The sequence below is a fragment of the Mus musculus genome, chromosome 17, assembly GCF_000001635.26.
Source record: "Mus musculus strain C57BL/6J chromosome 17, GRCm38.p6 C57BL/6J".
NCBI lineage: Eukaryota > Metazoa > Chordata > Mammalia > Rodentia > Muridae > Mus > Mus musculus.
This window is the reverse complement of record NC_000083.6, coordinates 84,078,371-84,096,991: the sequence shown is the minus strand read 5'-3', so window position 1 is coordinate 84,096,991 and position 18,621 is coordinate 84,078,371. Positions and strand designations below refer to the sequence as shown.

The 18,621-nt window shown below is 49.5% G+C and overlaps 2 long non-coding RNA genes across 3 annotated transcripts in view; one reads left to right on the top strand and one right to left on the bottom strand.

Moving 5' to 3' along the window:
• Nucleotides 1-7,116: 7,116 nt before the first annotated feature.
• Nucleotides 7,117-18,332, bottom strand: 4933433H22Rik (RIKEN cDNA 4933433H22 gene). Its single transcript, NR_045458.1, has 6 exons — nucleotides 17,938-18,332; nucleotides 16,241-16,338; nucleotides 11,859-11,948; nucleotides 10,175-11,087; nucleotides 8,701-8,839; nucleotides 7,117-7,270 (listed from the first exon to the last, which is right to left on the bottom strand). It is a non-coding gene; the product is annotated as an RIKEN cDNA 4933433H22 gene (long non-coding RNA).
• Gm35551 overlaps nucleotides 13,384-18,621 on the top strand; it is a 63,824-nt gene continuing 58,586 nt past the window's right edge. For both annotated transcript variants that reach the window (XR_385838.3, XR_001782271.2), the window contains exon 1: nucleotides 13,384-13,430. This is a non-coding gene — a long non-coding RNA (predicted gene, 35551). The remainder of the gene's footprint in view (nucleotides 13,431-18,621) is intronic.

Sequence of the window (18,621 nt, the reverse complement as noted above, 5' to 3'; positions counted from 1 at the left end):
TAGCCCGCAAAAGAGACCCTGCGTCCTGCCCACCCTGGCTCCTGGCTGCCCCGATCCCTCTGGGGGGCTCTGGAGGAGAGAGAACTGGGTCTCCTAGGTGCGGTCGGTCCGTTCTCCCATGGCGCTGACGTTGCCCTGCGGCCCAGCTGGCTGCAGTTTTTCCGCAATAACAATATCCCGGGGAGGGAGGAGCGGCGGGTGAATGAGCGCCTTTGTCCCCGACCCTGTGAAGGCCGATTAATTATGCGCCTCGGAGCGCGGGAGCGCGGTCGTCAGGCCCCCTGCGCGCCCGCCCTGAAAAGCCGGGGCTTGGGAGCGCGGCCGCTGGCTCCGCGCGGACGCACAAAGGGCTGAGCATTAGCAGCCCGGCAATTACCCAGCGTTTTGGACGTGTCCTTGTCTCGTTGACACCGCGCCGCCCCTCCCCAGGCGGCTGCACTTTGAGGATTTGCAAGTCCTTTCTTGGTTGCTAAGGGCGACTAGGCAGAGGGGTTGGGAGCTTGGAGGGAGGGGGGACGCCAAGCCTGCCCTGTTGGAAGTGTCACGGGCCAAAGTGGGGGAGGGGCGAGTGGGTGTCACCCCTGGGGACCTGGACCTTAGGGCTCTGAACAGGCAGATAGATTCCTGAGCGTCACCCAGAGGAGTCCCTGACTTAGTCGGTGTGGAGTGTCCTTTAAGCATCACAGATACAGTTTTTAAAAACCTACCGTGGAATAGTGAAACAAAATGTATAAATTAAAGTTGCTTGAAAAGTATTGAAATTTATTAGTGTGTGTGTGTGTGTGTGTGTGTGTGACACACGCATGTCCTCTGTGTTTTTACCACAGTGCACATGTGGATGGAGGTCAGAGGACCACTTGTGGGAGTCAGTTTTTGCTTTCTACCATGTGGATCCTGGGAGACTAACCCCAGCTCCTCAGGCTCCGCAGCAACAGAAGGCTGATGACCCTTCTCGATGGCCCTTTATGGCACAGCTCCTCAGTGTGCCTTTTGCCACATCTATGCCCTGTGCCATCCACAGCACACTGACAGAACAATCCTCGGTCCAGAATGTTCCCTGAATCCTCCTACCAGCCCCAACCTTCCAGGCTCTGCTGTTGGTGACATATCCTCTAAGTTTCATGTGGCTTTGGATTGAAGACCCATGGAGTCCTGCAATGTGTGCTGCTTTATCTCAGATTTCTTACTGGAATCCATACAGTGTATATGCAGAGTTAGTTTCCTTTATTAAACAGTTTATCTGCAGACTAGGCACCTAAGTTGTGGCTGCTGTAAGAAGAGCTGCTGTGATCATTTTGTGTTACATATGTGATCATTTTGTATACATATTTTTACCTGTGTCCTTTGGGTAAATATCTAGATGTGGAGTTGCTGGGGAAGGCATTCCGTTGTAAGAAAGCAGGCTGGTAGCCAGGCATGGTGGTGCATGCCTTTAATCCCAGCACTTGGGAGGCAGAGGCAGTGAGCAGATTTCTGAGTTTGAGGCCAGTCTGGTCTACAGAGTGAGGTCCAGGACAGCCAGGGCTATACAGAGAAACCCTGTCTTGAAAAACCAAAGAGAGAGAGAGAGAGAGAGAGAGAGAGAGAGAGAGAGAGAAAGCAGGCTGGCTTTGTTTCTCAAGCACCTACACTCTGTGTGTCTCATAGCATAGGGGAAGTGTGTCTACATTCTAGTTACTCTGCATCTGTGTCAGCACTTGGCATTGTCAAAGGTTTTGAGTTCTGCTGTTCTAACTGCTGTGACGTGGAATTTCACTGCCTGAGCTCCAAGGACTGTGTGTGCGTTGTATATATGTACACATGTGTGTGCAAGTGTACACACACATATGAAATCCAGAGGAGGACATAAAGTGTCTTTCTATATCACTCTGTCTTATTCCTCTGAGATGGGGGTCTTTCACTGATGAAAGCTTGCCATTTGGTTCAGGCTGGACAGCCAGCAAGTGTGCTCTGGGGATCTTCCTGCCTCTGCCTTCCAACACTGGGGCTACAAGCACATGGGGTGAGCGCTAGGGATTCCAACTCAAGTCCCCGTGCTTGTTCCCAGAGCCTCATGCCCACTGAGCCATCCTCCAACTCGGGCGGCAGGATCTGGCTTGAGACTCTTAAAGTATTCTGTAAGTATTGCGATATATTTAAGAGGTGCAAAAAAAGAACTAATCAAAGCCCACGCAGCCCCTCCCTTCAGTGACCCCGCCCGCTACTCCTCACCCCCATCCTGCAGTGATGGATGCTAATTTTTCACCATCTGCAGAAAAATCCTGCCTGTACCCTGCTCCCTCACCCCCACAGTCAGGATCATTGTTCAAAGGTGGCTGGCTAGTGACACTTCCAAGTGTGGTTGTCCTTGCTGTTGCTGTTGTCTCTGTGTGTGGTACTGGGAATCAAACCCAGGACTTTGCTCACGCTTGGTAAGCAACCTTTCCCGAGCCTGGCCCTCCACGAGGGATCTTAGCCTCAGCTTCCTGTTTTGTTTGGCCCTCAGGGTGCAGAACTTCAATGGCACTCTGTCTGTGCCATTCTCCACAAACAACCTTACTTGTCTTATTGATTTATTCATTTATTTAAAGGAATGCCCGTTCATTCATTTACCACCCAGGACCTCCATCCCTAAGTTAAGGAACACATTCTTGGATGCTGGCTGAGTGACTTTTTCTATTGCTGATAAAACACCCTGACAGAAGCAACTTGAGGAGGAAAGGGTTTGTTCCAAGATCCAGTTTATTGTGGGAAGCTCCTGGAGGCAGGAGTATGAGGCGATTACTCGGCACTCACACCCTGGAAGCTCATGTTAGACAGCTTTCCCCCCTCCTTTCTTTCTTTCTGTCTTTCTTTTTTTTTTTTTTTTTTCTTTTTTTGAGACAGGGTTCCTCTGTGTAGCTTTGACTGTCCTGGAACTCACTCTTTAGACCACGCTGGCCTCGAACTCACAGAGATCCTCCTGCCTCAGTCTCCTGAGTGCTGGGATTAAAGGCGTGTGCCACCACTAATCCACTTTAACTTTCCCCTTTTTAGGCTATCCAAGATCCAAGCAGAGTGAATAGTGTCACCCACTTTTAGGATAGGTCTTCCCACCTCAGCTAACCTAGTTAAGATAATTCCTCATAGGCATGCCTAGAAACCAGGAGGCAGAGGCCATGGAAGGATGCTGCTTACTGGCTTGCTCAACATGGCTTGCTTTGTCTGCTTTCTTATAGAATCCAAGACCACCAGCCTAGGGATGGCACCACCCACAATGGGGTGGGCCCTCCCTGATTAGTTACTAATTAAGAAAATGTTCTACAGCTGGATCTCATGGAGGCATTCTTCTCTCTCCTCTGATGATGCTAGCTTGTGTCAAGTTGACACACACAAGGAGGCAGAACAACTACCCTGTTGGGTGTGCTTTTGGTTAATTATGCGACCACCCTGTTTTATTTTACCCCATCATCTCATTCCTGTTGTTATTGTTATCGTTTTCCCAGATGAAGTTTCTCAGTGGCTTTTTCAGACACACATGACTGGCCCAGAACTCATTCTATAGATGAGGCTGGCTCAGAGATCCATCTACCTCTGCTTCTAGAGTGCTGAGATTAAAAGTGTGTGCTGGGTGCTACCACTTCCAGGCTTCACTCCATTTCTAAAGTAGATAAAAGAGAAAGGCAAGCTAAAGAGATGCCTAGAAATGAGCTGTTCTCTAAGAAGCCACCCAGGATGGAGGTGTGCCTGCCCCCCCCCCACTCCCCCCACTTCATAGAGCACTGTGTGCACCATATCCTTCAGTTGAGGAAGTAGAGCAACTAGGAGCCAGAGTTAGAGACAGTTACAAGCTGCCCAGTGTTGGTGCTGGGAACCTAACTCTGCTCTCAGGCCCTCTTCTCTCTTCTCTAGACTTGTAAAAGTCTGCCACGGTAAGTGTTGATAGGCACCAGGTTGGGCTGGGAGATGACTCAGTGGGTAAAGGCGGCTGCTGCCAAACCTGGTGATCAGGGTTTGATCCCTCGGATGCACAAGAAGGAAAGAGCTAGCTCCTGAAAGTTGTTCTCTCTTTACACACCATAAACACATACACACACACACACACACACACACACACACACACACACACACGGAATAAATAAGTAAATGTAATTGAAAAAAAAAACCAACAACAACCTAGAGATAGTTTTTCCCTCACTGTGGTTTCAATATGATTTAGGGAGAATAATAAAAACTAGAATTAGATATAATGAGGTATAATTAGCTAGTCCCAGCACCCTGGAAGCAGAAGCAGGCAGGATCTCTGTAAGTTCAAGACCAGCCAGATCTATGTAAGGAGTTCCAGGCCATCCATAGTAAAACCTTGTCTCAAAAAACAAAACAAAATGAAGAAAAAAGAAGAAGGAGGAAGGAAAAAAAAAGCGGGAGAAGGAGAAGGAGAAGGAGAGGGAGAGGGAGAGGGAGAGGGAGAGGGAGAGGGAGAGGAGAATAGATATAATTAAATGAGATTTGTAGTTCCTAGAAGGGAGAGAGATCAGCAGGAGGTAGTCAGAGAGGACTCCCTGGAGGAGGCGAAGGCCAGGATTGAATAGCATGAGAATTCTAGGACAAGCCCTCTGAAAGAGATCCCCATGGGTATCAGGGTGGTCCCCCGACTAGCGGTTCTGACTGTGAGCTGTGCAGTGCTCCAAGTGCTGGCTACAGTAGTCTGTGACTTGTTTCAGATTTATGTCTCCAGGAAGGCCAACAGGTCATAGACGGTTTTCCCACGGAGTCCTCAGGGGCCAGCCTGATGTGACGATTCACAAAGGAGATTCCTGGGTGTTCAGCCATCTTATCCCTCCCTCCAGATGCACCTACAGGAGACATTTGCCACTCTTGTGTAACAGTGTTGTTAGTACTCAGAGACTCGGATCCATATTCTTTTCTTGAGAGGACTGTCACTGAAGACAAGAGTAGTCACTCACCTCTAAAGCACTGTGGGGAGGCTGGAAGGTGATTAGTGATGGACTGAAACAAACAAACAAACAAACAACCCAGCATTTCTTTGCAGTATTGTGTGTGTGGGAGCACACATGTGTGTTCGTGTATGTGTGTGCCCGTGCATGAACTCATGTGTGCATTCATGCATCTGTGTGTGTGTATCTGTCTGTCTACATACCACATCACATATGTGAAGGAGAGAACAACGTTGGGTGTAAGCTTCACTTCTGCCTTGCTTCAGGCGGTGTCTCTCGTTCACTGCACGCACCAGGCTCCCTGGTCTTCGCTGTGTGCTGTGGTATTGCCCCCCCCCCGCCCCCCCGCCCCCCCCGCCCCCCCCCCCACCGGCGCAAGAGTCATCCTCCAAGACGGTGGGATGTTGACCTGAGGTGGAAAACACTGGCACGTTGGCTTTTGTGGGACTGTTTCTAATGAGGAGAGATATTTAGACCTGCCATGGCTTCTGCCTTTGCAGGGGCTCAGTTGTTCAATTTTTCCCCCTGGAAATTTAATAAATATGTTCTTATGGTTTAATCAGGTTGACTTCTGTGGCTTGTGCTATGTGGTGGGTTCATATATTATTTTGTTACTTTGCAGTCCTTCCCTGCTGCTGCTCAGAATATGGTATCTTCATTGAGTTAGCGAAAGGAGCCCCCTTTCTGGGTGGGCAAACTAGAAAAAGCAGTGCTTTTCCTGTGGCAGACATAGCCTCTCATCAGGACAAAAATGCTTGTGGGTGGAACGTGAGGCTAGATTTCAGGCCTTACTCCAGTCCCGCCTGTGGTCAGGCAACCTCTGTGCAGGGCACGGGGTACACAAAATCACTCATGGCGGCCAGCCTGCAAGCCAGTTGTTTTGTGGACGCTTTGTCTTCTGTCTCAAAGTCTCATTGGTCATATGAAATATCGGTCTAGGTTTTTGAGACAGTCAAAAACCTAGACCGATATTTCATATGACCATTGAGGTTGGCTTTGATCCTCCTGCCTCAGCCCCCCAAGTGCTCTGAACCTTCTGATGACCAACTTGCAGACTTCAGCAGAGTGGTTCTCAACCTTCCTAAAGTTGTGGCTCTCTAACACAGTTCCTCGTGCTGTGCTGGCCTCGCCCGCACTCCCCTGCCCCAAGCACAAAACTATTTCCTTGCCACTTTATAACCGTAATTTTGTTACCGTTAGGAATCGTGGTGTGAATATCTGATATGCAGGATACATAGTAGGTGGCTTCAGAGGAAGCCCACTCCTGATCCAGTCCCCTGCCAGTGCTGGGGTGGAGCCCATGACTCAATACATGCTCCACATACATTCCATCATGAGTTCTCCCCTAGTCTGACAGACACTCTTCCCTCTCCCATGGGACCAAAACTAATTGAGGGAGTAGAGTCAAGGTCCCGAGGGTGAGCTGACAAGGTGGTGCCTGTGACAAGGAAACCACCCCGAGAGGACTGACGACCACAGGGAGAAAGAACAGAGAGGTGCTGTGAGGGCAGGCCTCACCTATCCTTACAGCCAGGCAGCCACCGCCACCAGGGGAAGACAGTCCATGAGTAAGTCATGACTGTTTCATCTTAGGGGATACCGTGTGGGGTACCTGCACAGTGTAGGGTACCACAGAAGGCAGTGTGGGACTTGGCTGTGACTCTTTGCAGTGCATACCTAGCGTGTACAAAGTGCGGCCTGGCACCAGCACCAGGAACTAAGAAGCCATCTAAAGATATGAGCTTGTAGCAAGGCACATTTGGGTTCAGAGCTCAACTTTGCCCCTTTCTAGCTCTGTGGCCTGGACATATTAACCTCTTACAGATTTTTATTTATTTGCTTATTTAGATTAATTTTAAAGACAGGGTCTCTCCATGAAGCTTTGCTGGCCTTAAATTCAGAAATTGCTGAGACTAAAGGTGTGCCTAGCTTCTTATGGACTTTAAAACACATACATTATTCTTGGGCTCTCCTACCATTGAGAACTTAGATCTGGGCCTGGAAAGTGGTCTGGAAGAAGACCCAAGTTTGATTTTCAGCACCCACGTTGCATGGTTCACCACTGCCTATAACTCCAGCTCTAGGGGATCCGACGCCTTATTCTGGGATTGGGCACACACATAAAAGTGGTGCACCTGCCCCCACACATAAACACACAACACACATGATTGAAAAAAAAAAAAGAAAAGAAACCATGTCTGTTCTCTTTTTTCTACTTGGATGGGGATGTGGGTACACCAGAAGTTCTCTAAATGTAGCAAGTGACATAGTGACTTCTGACACAGTGACTTCATGGAAAAGCTCGTATATCTTCCGGTGGCTTCTGTTAGGATAATCACGCTGGGAGTCTTCAACTGCCACAGGAGAAAGCCAGAATCTTAGACACCTGATAGCCACGGCCACCCAGCCTGAGCCACCCATCCTTGGTGGAGCCCCCGATATGTGAACAAAGAAAACCCTGCAGCCTCTCTTGCCCCTGAGGGAGAACCACCAGGCCACCCCAGTCACCCAAATCCGTACACAAAAGAAATGATTGTCATTGTCCTACACCCCTGTTTGGGGATGGTGGGGAGGGCACAATAGACAAGCTGGCCCAGATACTCTGATACCTGGAGGCAGACCTGCTGCCATAATAAAATCTAATTATGACTTTAGGGGTGGGATGTAGGCAGTGGTTCTCAGGGCTTTGAAGGCCTATTGTTACCATTGGAAACCTGATGGTCTTCTAGGAGCCTACTGGCAAGGGGTTAAAGGGAAGTGAGGGAAATGCCATTGGAAGTTGTGGGGGAGGGAAAATGGGGGACAATTTTTAGATAATAGAAGAAAGTTTAACAGAATTGTTGTGTGAAGTGACTTGGGTCATAAAAAAAACTGAGGAGTTAATGGTTTGGGCTAAGGAGATTTTGTTTTGACCGGGTTTTGTTGGCCTTGAACTCTTGACCTGGCTAACTCAGCCTCCTGAGTACTTGGCATTATGAGTGTGTACCATGCCCAACTAGGCTAAAGAGACTTTAAGATGCACTTTGGAAGTGTCCGTTGGACTATCAAGTTGCACGTGACAGGATGGGGAATAATTCATTGAAAATGAAGCTAACTTTCAAATAAAATTTATAGAAATTATAGCAGAGCCAAGGACTTGTGGGGCTTGGAAATGAATCTGTTTCTCATTTTCAGCCTCCACAAATGGAAAAATATGCTCAAAATAAGAAAAGGCTCTGGGTCAAAAATAAAACCCAGAGCTAAATGATACGATTTGTGTAAACCTCAGATCTAGATGTTAGGACTAATACCTGTAAATGCCAGATATTATCATCACATAACACGAAGGCAGGAGGATGCCTCTGAGTTTGAAGCAAGTCTGGCTACATGAAACCCTGCCACAAAATACTGTGGCTGCTCTGTTGGAGAGACCGTGGGAAACAGTGTCTAGTATACGTGCACTCTAAGAAGGCACTTGGAGGATGTGAGTAGTGCCACACACCCATTACCCAAGTCCTTGGAGTCCTTGGGAATCTTGGAGCTAGCCTGGGCTACATAGCAAGCAGCAGCTTCAAGAAAGTAGAGATTGAGGATGCTGTACACATCTATAATCCCAGTACCTGGGAGATAGAGGCAGGAAGGTCAGGAGTTCTAGGCCAGCCTTGACTGTATAGCCTGGGCTACACAAGACCCTGTTTCAGAAAACCAAAAGGAGAAAAAAGGTGGGAGAGTAAAAAAAAGACACTAACTAGTCCACACCCACACTTTTTCCCCAGCTCTCCATCGGTTTGGGCTTGGGACTCACATTACCCAGCAGAAAGTGCGCAGGAGGGCTGTCCCAGTGACACCTTTGAAGCATGGGGAGTCTAATTCTTCTCCTGGAGGAATCCACAGAGAGAGGAGACTGGGAAGGCCTCCTGAGTGAGGACAGGGGCCTTAAGATTCTGTGGAGAGAGGGAGTCCCAGAAACCTTTCACCCAGGAGCAGGCCAAACTTAGGCTGGGCCAAGCTTCTAGATATCTGCGACTGCTGTCTGCCTACAATGCCATGAGAGACATGCCCTGCCCACAGTGAGATTTATAGAAGTCCTCGGCCATGTAGGAAGCCACGAGAGGTAATGCCTGTTTGTGGCTAATTTTAAGACATTGAACTTAGTGTGCTTTTTAAAAACTTAGTTAGCATGTGTATGTGTGTTCATCTGTATGTGTATGAGTATGTATGTTTGTATGTATGTGCATATATGTGTGTATGTATATATGTACATGTATGTGTATATGCATGTGTTTATATCTATGTGTGTAAGTATGTGTCTGTGTGTATATATGTATGTATGTGTGTATATGTGTGTATGTATGTGTATGTACGTGCTTGTATGTATATCTGCATATGTATATGTGTACATATATGTGTCACTGTGTGTATATGTATATATATGTGTATGTTTATATGTATATGTATGTATGAATGTGTATGCATGTATGTATGTGTATATGTATGTCTATATACATGTATGTGTGTGTGTATATCTGTGTGCATATATGTGTGTGTATATACTTGTGTGTGTGTATGTGTGTTTATATAATAAATATATATACAACTCTTGGGAATTCATTCTCTCTTGTCACCTTTGGGGTTAGGGGATTAAACTAAGGTTGTCAGGTTTGTCTGTTTATGCTCCTACCCACTGAACCATCTTGCTGGCCTAAGTATGCTTTGCCATAAAATTGTAGATTATTAAGAAACAAGTGTTGGGCTTGGGTCATGGCTCAGTGGGTAAAAGTGCTTGCTGCACACATCTGTAATCTCAGCTCTTCTACAGCCAGATGGGAGACAGAGACTGGAGAACTATCCAATGGCAGCTACTCTAGAGTATGCGGCACAGGAGAAACAAAAGAGAGACCCACCTTAAACAAGGTGAACGTTAAGAACCAACTTCCAAAGCTCCCACAATACCCCCTCCCCATAACCGCCGAAGGCAGAGCTTGGTTTATAGGATCCATTTAGTGAGTATTCTAACTAGATGAACAAGTCTCTTCTTCCCAGACCTTCTCCTCCAAGACCTAGTGCTCCTGAGATGATCAGCCCATACCCTCATTATATGATAATGAACTGCTGGTTTAACTAACTCCCTCATCAATCAAATGAGTTTGCTATCAAATGGACAAGACGTGGACCTCATCTACATCTGTGGCAACAGTAGATGCCAGAGGACTGTTAGTAAGTCTGCAATTGGAAAGCAGTAGGAAAGTGTCCAGGGCCACAAGGTCACATAGACTTACCGTGCCAAGGATATGCGACAGGAACTCAGGCACAGGCAGGGACCTGGGGATGTTGTGGCTGCAGTCCTAGAAGGAAGTCAAGGTGAACGGGAGGCAAAGTCCCATGCGGAGGCAGGATCCTCACTCAGGTCATGGAAAGCCCAGAGGCAGGTCTGAGGTAGGCAGCAGCAGGAGTCAGGCACGGGAACACATACACGTACTACTCACAATCCCGTGAGAGTAGCGTTCAAAGCCAGGCAAAGCTAACTGACTGACCACAAGAGAGATCTGTACGTGTGGTTACTCAAAGGGATGGAGATGCCCGTAAGAGGAGGCCCCAGGGGACTTTCTGTGCTTATGCAGATGGGGCACGCACCTAACAAGGTCACGGAGCTGAACCATCAAGACCAGTGTGTATCTCCACTTTTCCCGGAGACAGTCGAAGCACGTTGGTGTTTTGCTTGAAATGGTGTGAGCTAGCTGAGTTGCAGCATGGTGACCTGCTCTGGGGGTAACAGAGAGGGGGATCTGCAGTGCTCTTTGAGGATGGTATGTGGGGGATGTCTTCTCCTCTTCCCCACCCACTCAGGTGCTGGGAACAGGGAGCAACAGTAATCTGTATGTGCTTGGTGTCTGGGTTTGGTTCCTCGAAGCTGAGCGAGAAGGGTGGCTAACAGAGCACTGGGGCTTAGGCCCAAGTCAAGAGCTTGCTTGCTGTGCTCATCGGCCTGCTTGGAGTCCGGGTGGCATCTCTCCGTAGCCTCTTGTCTCACTGCCTCTGTGGGTTACGTGTGTTTCATTCAGAAGGCCCTGCAGGAAGCAGCAGGCTCTGCATTCCAGAGCTTGTAGTCATTTTCTCTTTGGGGCTGGGATTAAAATGTTCTTCAAGCCTCACTGTTCTCGGCTGGTCTCCCAAGAGGAAGTGGGTGGGTCACTGGGGAGAGAACGCAGGCCTCAGAGAATTCAGGGTTGGCAAGAGAAAGGCCAGCAGAGTAGAGTCATAGAGGTCAGCTGTAGGTGTCCCAGGTATGTCAGGGGGATGATGCAGGCTGTGGCTCTAGCCCTCCTAGGCACAAGCCAAGAAGAACACAGGGTGTGGCATGGGTGGTGTCCGTGTTCATGAGATGCACAGTGGGGACTGTTCATCCCATCGGACCGCACATTCAGTCTTACTTTGTTCTCAGTCTGAGAGAAGGACACAGACTTTCCACGCTGAAAGGACAGTGGTGAGACTGTCAAGTTCAGGACAGGGGACCACCCCACAGATAAAACCCAGAGACACCACACAATAAGTTTCTTAGAATGCCCGCTACACTCGTGGCGCTGAGCCAACTGTTGGGAATAGAGCAGGGTCCAAAACAGACTCCATCCCAGACGTCACCCGCAGTGCCTGGGACACGTGGCCTGGCTGGTGCCCACTAGGATAAGGGAGAGAGCAGGTTAAGGCCGAAGGCTGGTACACGCCAGACACTAGCAGTGGGAAGGGAGTAGGCAAGTGGATGGCTGAGAAGGCACGTAGCTGCAAGGTGTCTGGGGAGTGCAAAGGACAGGCAGAGCCCAGTCAGGAGCTTGGGGGATGGCAGGGCTACAACTCTGAAAGGAAGATGTGATGCGCAGGAGTCAAAGTTCTCGAGTGCAGAAGCGGGGTTTCTTCTCGGGTCATAGAAAGCCCAGAGGCTGGTCAGAGAAGAGCTCAAAGGCCTACCCTGTTCTCTGAGTTCATGGGCCGGTGAAGGGAAGCCAGTCTGCTCACAGTCTTGGTCTAGCACTGCGGCCATGACAGCACTCTGGTTCCCTGTTAGGAGGCAGAATTCTAACTAGGATTCCTGAAATATCCCTGTTCCCAGAACAAGATGAGATGTCAGACCTATAGCTCACATAGGGACACTGGAGGGCAAAAGGGATTCTGAAGACGTAGTTAAGGTTACAGCTGTGAGCCTCTGGAAGGATGGCAAGTCTTACCCTACCACCCCGTTGGAAGCAGAGATCTCCATCTGACAGCAGGACAGGTTGTCACTGGCTGCCAACACAGAATCTGATAGTGATATGAAGACAGAGGGGTCCACATGGAGGAATGACCCTCAGAGAGGTGGCAACCAGCAGGAAGCTGTGACCTTCTGTCCTCTCACTGAAGGAGCTGATTTCTGCCACAGCCAAGTGCAGATTGGTTCAGTTTCTTTAAACCACGCCAGGCAGCTGAATCTTTGATTGTTCTGCCATCTGAGCCACCAGCCCCACCTGGACTGAGGATCTGCAGGGCTGTGAATAACACAGGGGTTTGAAGTGGCTCACTTGTAGGTAATTTAGTCTATATCGACAGGAAGAGCTCATTCTCCCACATTTGCACTCTCCTAGAAGGGTCCTGGAGGCTCAGGGACTCCCAGGGGGCAGGTGGGACAGTGACAACTTGCAGGTATCTGGCTGGGGCTCTGGCCTCAGCCCAGCTAGCTCTAGCATTTTTTGTATCACACACTGGCTCTAGTCAAGAGTGTCTTGTCCCCTGCCCCAAGGTGGGGGACTTCAGCATCTCACATTCTCTTTTTTAAGAACTCACCACTACCACCACCCTCAGCTACTCCCAGACCACAGCGTACAGGGTGCACGGTACTCCAGCCCAGTTACCTCCCTGGGGAAGAGCTGGGCTGTGAGCAGAAACCAGAAGGGGAGTGACCTCCCTCAGCCTCCCTCTTTCCCTCAGATGACAAGTCTGGGCTCTGTGAAGGCAAGAGACAGGAACTGTGATCCAAAGCTCAGTAAAGTTCACCCCTCCCCCACCCTGGCTCAAAGAGTTCTCTGATTGGGCAGGAATGGGTGATGTTTAAAACCCTGAGCTTGGGCCAGGGAGATACTCAGAGGGAAAAGGCGCTCACCTTCTGCCAAACCCAACAACTCGGAGTTCAATCCCTGGAATGTACATGGTGGGAGGAGAACTGGCTCACTCAAGTCATCCTCTGACCTCCACACAAATCTGTGGATCTCGCCCCGCCCTTCGCCACACACACACACACACACACACACACACACACACACGATGAAGAAATAAGAATAATAACAGCAACAACAATAATAATAAATCATGCGCTTGCCTCCTTAACAAACTGCTGGGCACATGATCAGGTGTCTCCTGGGGATCCAGAATTATTTGTCATGAATTTCTGTTTCTGTTTCTGTTTCTGTTTTTGTTTCTGTTTCTGCTTTACTGATTAAAAGACCCGAACAAAGGTTTTCTCATTCCCACTTCAGACCCTCTCTAGAACTCTCTAACACTTCCCAGATGGTGAGTAGTTTTTCTCTCCCAGCCCCTAGCAGCGTGGAGACTCAGAAAGACGAGGTTTGGCTTGGCATCTCCCTCTGCTGGTTTCCTCTGGGGGAGGAGGGTGGATGGCCTCGGTATCTCCAGAGAGACACTCGAGTCAACAAACATGTGAGAGGAAGGCTTTCCTCACCCTCTGACCTCATCACACGGGCCTTTCTTTTGCTAAGTAGCCCAGGCTAGCCCGTTGGTATGCTTCCTCCCTCAGGCTCCCCAGGGTTGGGATTTATGGGGTCTGTACCACCATCCAGGGGATTTGTTTGTTTGTTTGTTTTTTCGAGACAGGGTTTCTCTGTGTAGCCCTGGCTGTCCTGGAACTCACTTTGTAGACCAGGCTGGCCTCGAACTCAGAAATCCTCCTGCCTCTGCCTCCCAAGTGCTGGGATTAAAGGTGTGCACCACCACTGCCCGGCGATTTTTTTTTTTAACGAGAAGAAAATAAATCTCTATCTCCTGAGAGGCAGGCCTTCAGTCAGAAGCAAAAGTCTTCAATCAGGACGTGCCTTCGTTCTCGTCCTTTCTAAATCCACTTCTTCTATCTAGCTGGTTCCTTCTTTTAGGTTTTCCTATGAGATCCCAAGGCCCTTGGGAGGGGGTTGGTGGGAGAGCCCTGGAAGACACTTAAGAGTATAGAGGGTTACACAGGGCTGGCAGTGTTCCCCTAGGCACGGGGACAGGTGCCCAATGTGACATTCCTAGGTATAGGAGAGAAAGGTAAGGCTTTAGGGATCCCCAAAGGCCTATCTGCTGGGCCTACGAACACCCATGTAACGGCCCTGCTCTTGCCTGGGTTTCTGTAGTTTCAACTGTCTATATTCATCCCTGGGGGGGTCTTAGATGTAGTTTTTTGCTGCCACAGTCTCTCTTCGGCGGGGAATCCACTTTAAACTTTCCAGAGTTTACAAGGTGAAGGCTGGGCTCAGTAGGTCCCAGGGACAGTGTTTAGGGTTGTGTGTAAGCCATGGTGGTTGTCATGTTGAGGGAGGTTGAGGGGAGCTTCTTGTCCCTTGTGAGGAAGATGAAGGGATGGGGTGTGGGGTGACTGCTCTTCTTTTACCTGAGGGACTTAAGGGTAAGGAGGGGGAGGTTTAAAGGTAGCTGCAGGTCCGAGGGTGTTAAGAGCAAACTCCCAGAGTCCCCCAAGGCCGAGTCTGAGCTGATGCTGTTTGATAGCCACAGTCTTCTATTCAGGCTGGAACTTGGAGGCCAGGGCCAGGCCTTGCCCTCAGCTGTGGCCCCACCCCCAGTTACGGGCTCAAAGCTGAGCCAAGTGTGAAACAGACAGCCTCTCTCTGCTTCTCTGTTCCCACCCCCATCCTGCTGGAGTCTGGTTTTCATCACCCATTAATCACTAATGCTTCCCGCAGCCTGTGTCTGTCTATCCGCACCCAACAACTACCGGGCCCTGTGGGGATGGGCAGAGAGGCAGGCAGGTGGGCTATTGACTTGAGGACACATTAGGTCACATTAGGGGTTGCTCCCTAATCCAAGGCAGTGGAGAGGAATGATTCTGGGCTTGTTTGAGGTCACCCCCACCCCCCAGTTCAACCTGGAGCAGCCAGCCCCGGCCTAGCTCATCCTGGCAGCAGGCGGTAGAAGCCATTAGCTGTCCTGTATGCCAGGAAGGAAATGGGTTGGAGGGCTGAGGAATTCTAATTAAGGTTCCCCAGCTGGCAGGCCGGCTGGCGGCTGAGAGCTGGCACCTCCTCCCCTACTAGGGTTGGTGCCAGCCCTGTCCAGCCTGGCCTCTTGGTGCCCACCTGCTGCTATGGGAACCCCATTTATGGGCTGCTCTGCAAAGCCCCTTGAAGATTCCCAGGAGCCTGGGCTTTCCATTTTTTTTTTTTTTAGATTTATTTATTAGCTGGATGGTGGGGGGCGCACGCCTTTAATCCCAGCACTTGGGAGGCAGAGGCAGGCAGATTTCTGAGTTCGAGGCCAGCCTGGTCTACAAAGTGAGTTCCAGGACAGCCAGGGCTACACAGAGAAGCCTTGTCTTGAAAAACCAAAAAAAAAAAAAAAAATATTTATTATTATAAATAAGTACACTGTAGCTGTCTTCAGACACTCCAGAAGAGGGTAGATCTCATTATGGTGGTTATGAGCTACCAAGTGGCTGCTGGGATTTGAACTCAGGACCTTCGGAAGAACAGTCAATGCTCTTACCCGCTGAGCCATCTCTCCAGCTCCCCCCGCCCCTTCCCCCAGGCTTTCCTCTTGGCTCCTGGTCTTGCTTTCCCCTTCTCCTACCTAGCATGACTTTGAAGACATAATCATCATCTATAACTCAGCTGTTTTCATCCTGACCCACCCTTAGGTCTGGACTACTTATGATCTCTTTGGACCTTAGTTTCCTTGGCAGCAAAGTGGAACAATAATCCTGGTTTTTGTCCATACCTTAGGACTACCCACCCACTGCTGCTATAGAATAACTAATATCCATGTGGTCTCTTGCTGTGACTGATTGGAAAGTGCATGAAGTGCCCCGGGGAAGGTCATTGTCCCTAGTGTCATCATTTCAGGTCACAACACTGCTGAATTTGATGGCTCCATTTGCTGGCTAAGCTCACCTCCTTTTTTCATACCTTGCTGTCTGTAGGCACCAGGAACCCTCTGCTGACTTGGGTCTCCTTCTTTTGCCAGTAGGACTTGTATTTTAGTATAGGAGGGCACAGAAAGCAACAGCTTGTCCCAAAGGCATGAGACCCCATGGCTTGAGTGGCAGATAGCATTTAGTGAAGAGGATGGGTCCGTTTCAATGGCTGTCAACTGACCTTACATGGAGGGGACTTCAGTCACTGCACTGGACTTGAACTTGGATCTCTCCCCGGTGACCGCCATTGGAGCTGGGTATTCAGCAGCTTTTGAAGGACTGTGTGAGGACAGGTAATAGAAGTTAAGACGGCCATTTTTGAAGTATGACAGATTTGGTATGGTTTAAAATAACATGTGTGTGTGTGTGTGTGTGTGTGTGTGTGTGTGTGGTGTGTGTGTGGTGTGTGTGCAAGTACTATTAGGTATAAAATACATGTAGAGCCCAGAGGAGAATCTGAGAAGACTCATTCTCTCCTGGGTCTTGGGAATTAAACTCAGGCTGTCAGGTTTGGTGGCAAGTGCTTTTACCTGCAGAGCCATAGCACCAGCCCCCTGCTTTGTTTTTTGAGACAGGATCTCACTCTACAGCTCTGGTTGGCCTGGATATTGCTATGTAGTCCAACATGACAGTTCTCTGCCTCAGCCTTTTGAGTCCTTGGAATTATAAGGATGTGAGTCACTGGACCCGCCAGACTTAAACTTGGATCCCAGTCCCACCGTGTTGAGTGGCCTTGGCCTCTATACCTTCATTAATTAACTAATTAAGTTAATTAATCGTAATTAAATGGGAATCTTATCAGTACTGCCTAGATGTGCTGAGGGTTAAATAATGTAACCTGTTGAAGTACCTGGCCAGACAGGGTGCCCACACATGGCAGCTATCAATGTGGGGAAGTTCCTGTGTCTCCTGGGAACTAGGGTCCGCTACCTGCTTGGGGCACAGGACTGATGGGCAGCTAGAGTAGGGCTGGCAGCTGGAGTTACAGCAGAAGGTTACGGGGCACTCAGAAAACCTAAAAACAGCCTACGTCTTTGCTTTGTCCAAGAGTTTTCTCCAGAACCCAGGAAGTCCCCGGCTCCGACTAGGCCCAAACCCTCAATCAGGGCAGGCCTCTGTCTCAGCTCCTTGGCCCTGGGCGGGTGGGAGAGGCTTCACAGAGGAATGGTTTCTACTGGCACCAGGATGCTGTGTGGCAGCCATCTCTGTCATTGCCACATGAGATTATAAAGTCTCTAGCGGGCACAGAGCCCTTCAGAGGGCAAAGTCTGCCAGAACCAGAGTTGTGAAGTCACAGGACCCCTTTGCACAAATCCAGCACGCACATCTGCATATCATTGCACAGTGGTTTTGCGTACATTTGCCTCCAAATCTGCAGCCACGCCCTCATAACGCCGGCTCCTTTTCTTCCTCCATAAAAACCAAATATTGAAGTTGTATTGATAAAGCCCCTAAATCTAACCCCATTCATTTCAGGGTGGTTTAAAGGCCTGCTATGGGGAGCAGCCTGTGTTGGGGCTTCCAGAAAGATGGACGTAGACAATAGATCCCCTGTTCCTGGGGTACTCGCATTCTGAATGGGAATTCATATCTGAGATCCAGGAAAGAGACTCTGATAGTGTTCACTCAAGGAAGTGTATGGTGGGAAGGGCAGGGTTTAGGCTGGGAGTTCAGAGTGGGCCAGAGGAGCAGGAGCTGTGGCCTTCAGAGAGAGAGAGAGAAAGAGAGAGAGAGAGAGAGAGAGAGAGAGAGAGAGAGAGAGAGAGAGAGAATGTGTATATGTGTGTATGTGTGTTGTTGTAAAGAGGTAGAGAGAGGTGTGACCCTAGTTCTCTTGGTCCCATGGCTCCCTTTGGAGCAGACTCTATGAATGCTTACCTTCCCTCGTACACTTGTCCAGCTTTTCTTGTACAGATTGGGTCACATGTGGGGTCTGTGGTGGCCTCACGGCCCAGCAGAACTTGTGTAAGCAACAATCAGGGCCTCATCTAATGCCAGCCCATTTGGATGTTGTAGATGAGGGGACCGAGAGACTGTTGATGGGCTTAGCAGTCTCCTCGGGAAGGGAAGGGGCTAGGATCATGAGCCCCAGTGTCCTGGATCTCCGCTTGTATCTCGGTCAGCACACTCTACGGCAGGTTGTGGGAGCTGCTTTGTCAGGTTGTAGAGCAGGGCCTGTCAGGAGTTGGGGAAAGCTGCTGACTGCTGGGTTCAAATCCTGACTCCATTGGTTGTCAGCCATGTGTTTCCAGAGACATCAGTGATTGCTCAACGAAGATTTCCCCACCTGGGGATTGAGCAAAGATGGGCAGCTCCTGGGGGTGACTGACTCACCTACTCACCTGTCACAGTGGTTCTGTGCAATAAAGGTCTGTGCTGGGTAGGGGTGGGGGAGGGGCATGGGAATGGCTTACTGAAGGCTTCATGAGAGCAGACCAGTGTGGTTGGAGAAGGGACTGTCCAGGGAAGAGAGGAGGACAGAGCTGAGTCTGGCTGGAGAGGCCCAGCCCCCTGCCGTTAAGTGCCCTCCTTCATTCCGTGGATGCGGAAGATGCGGTCACA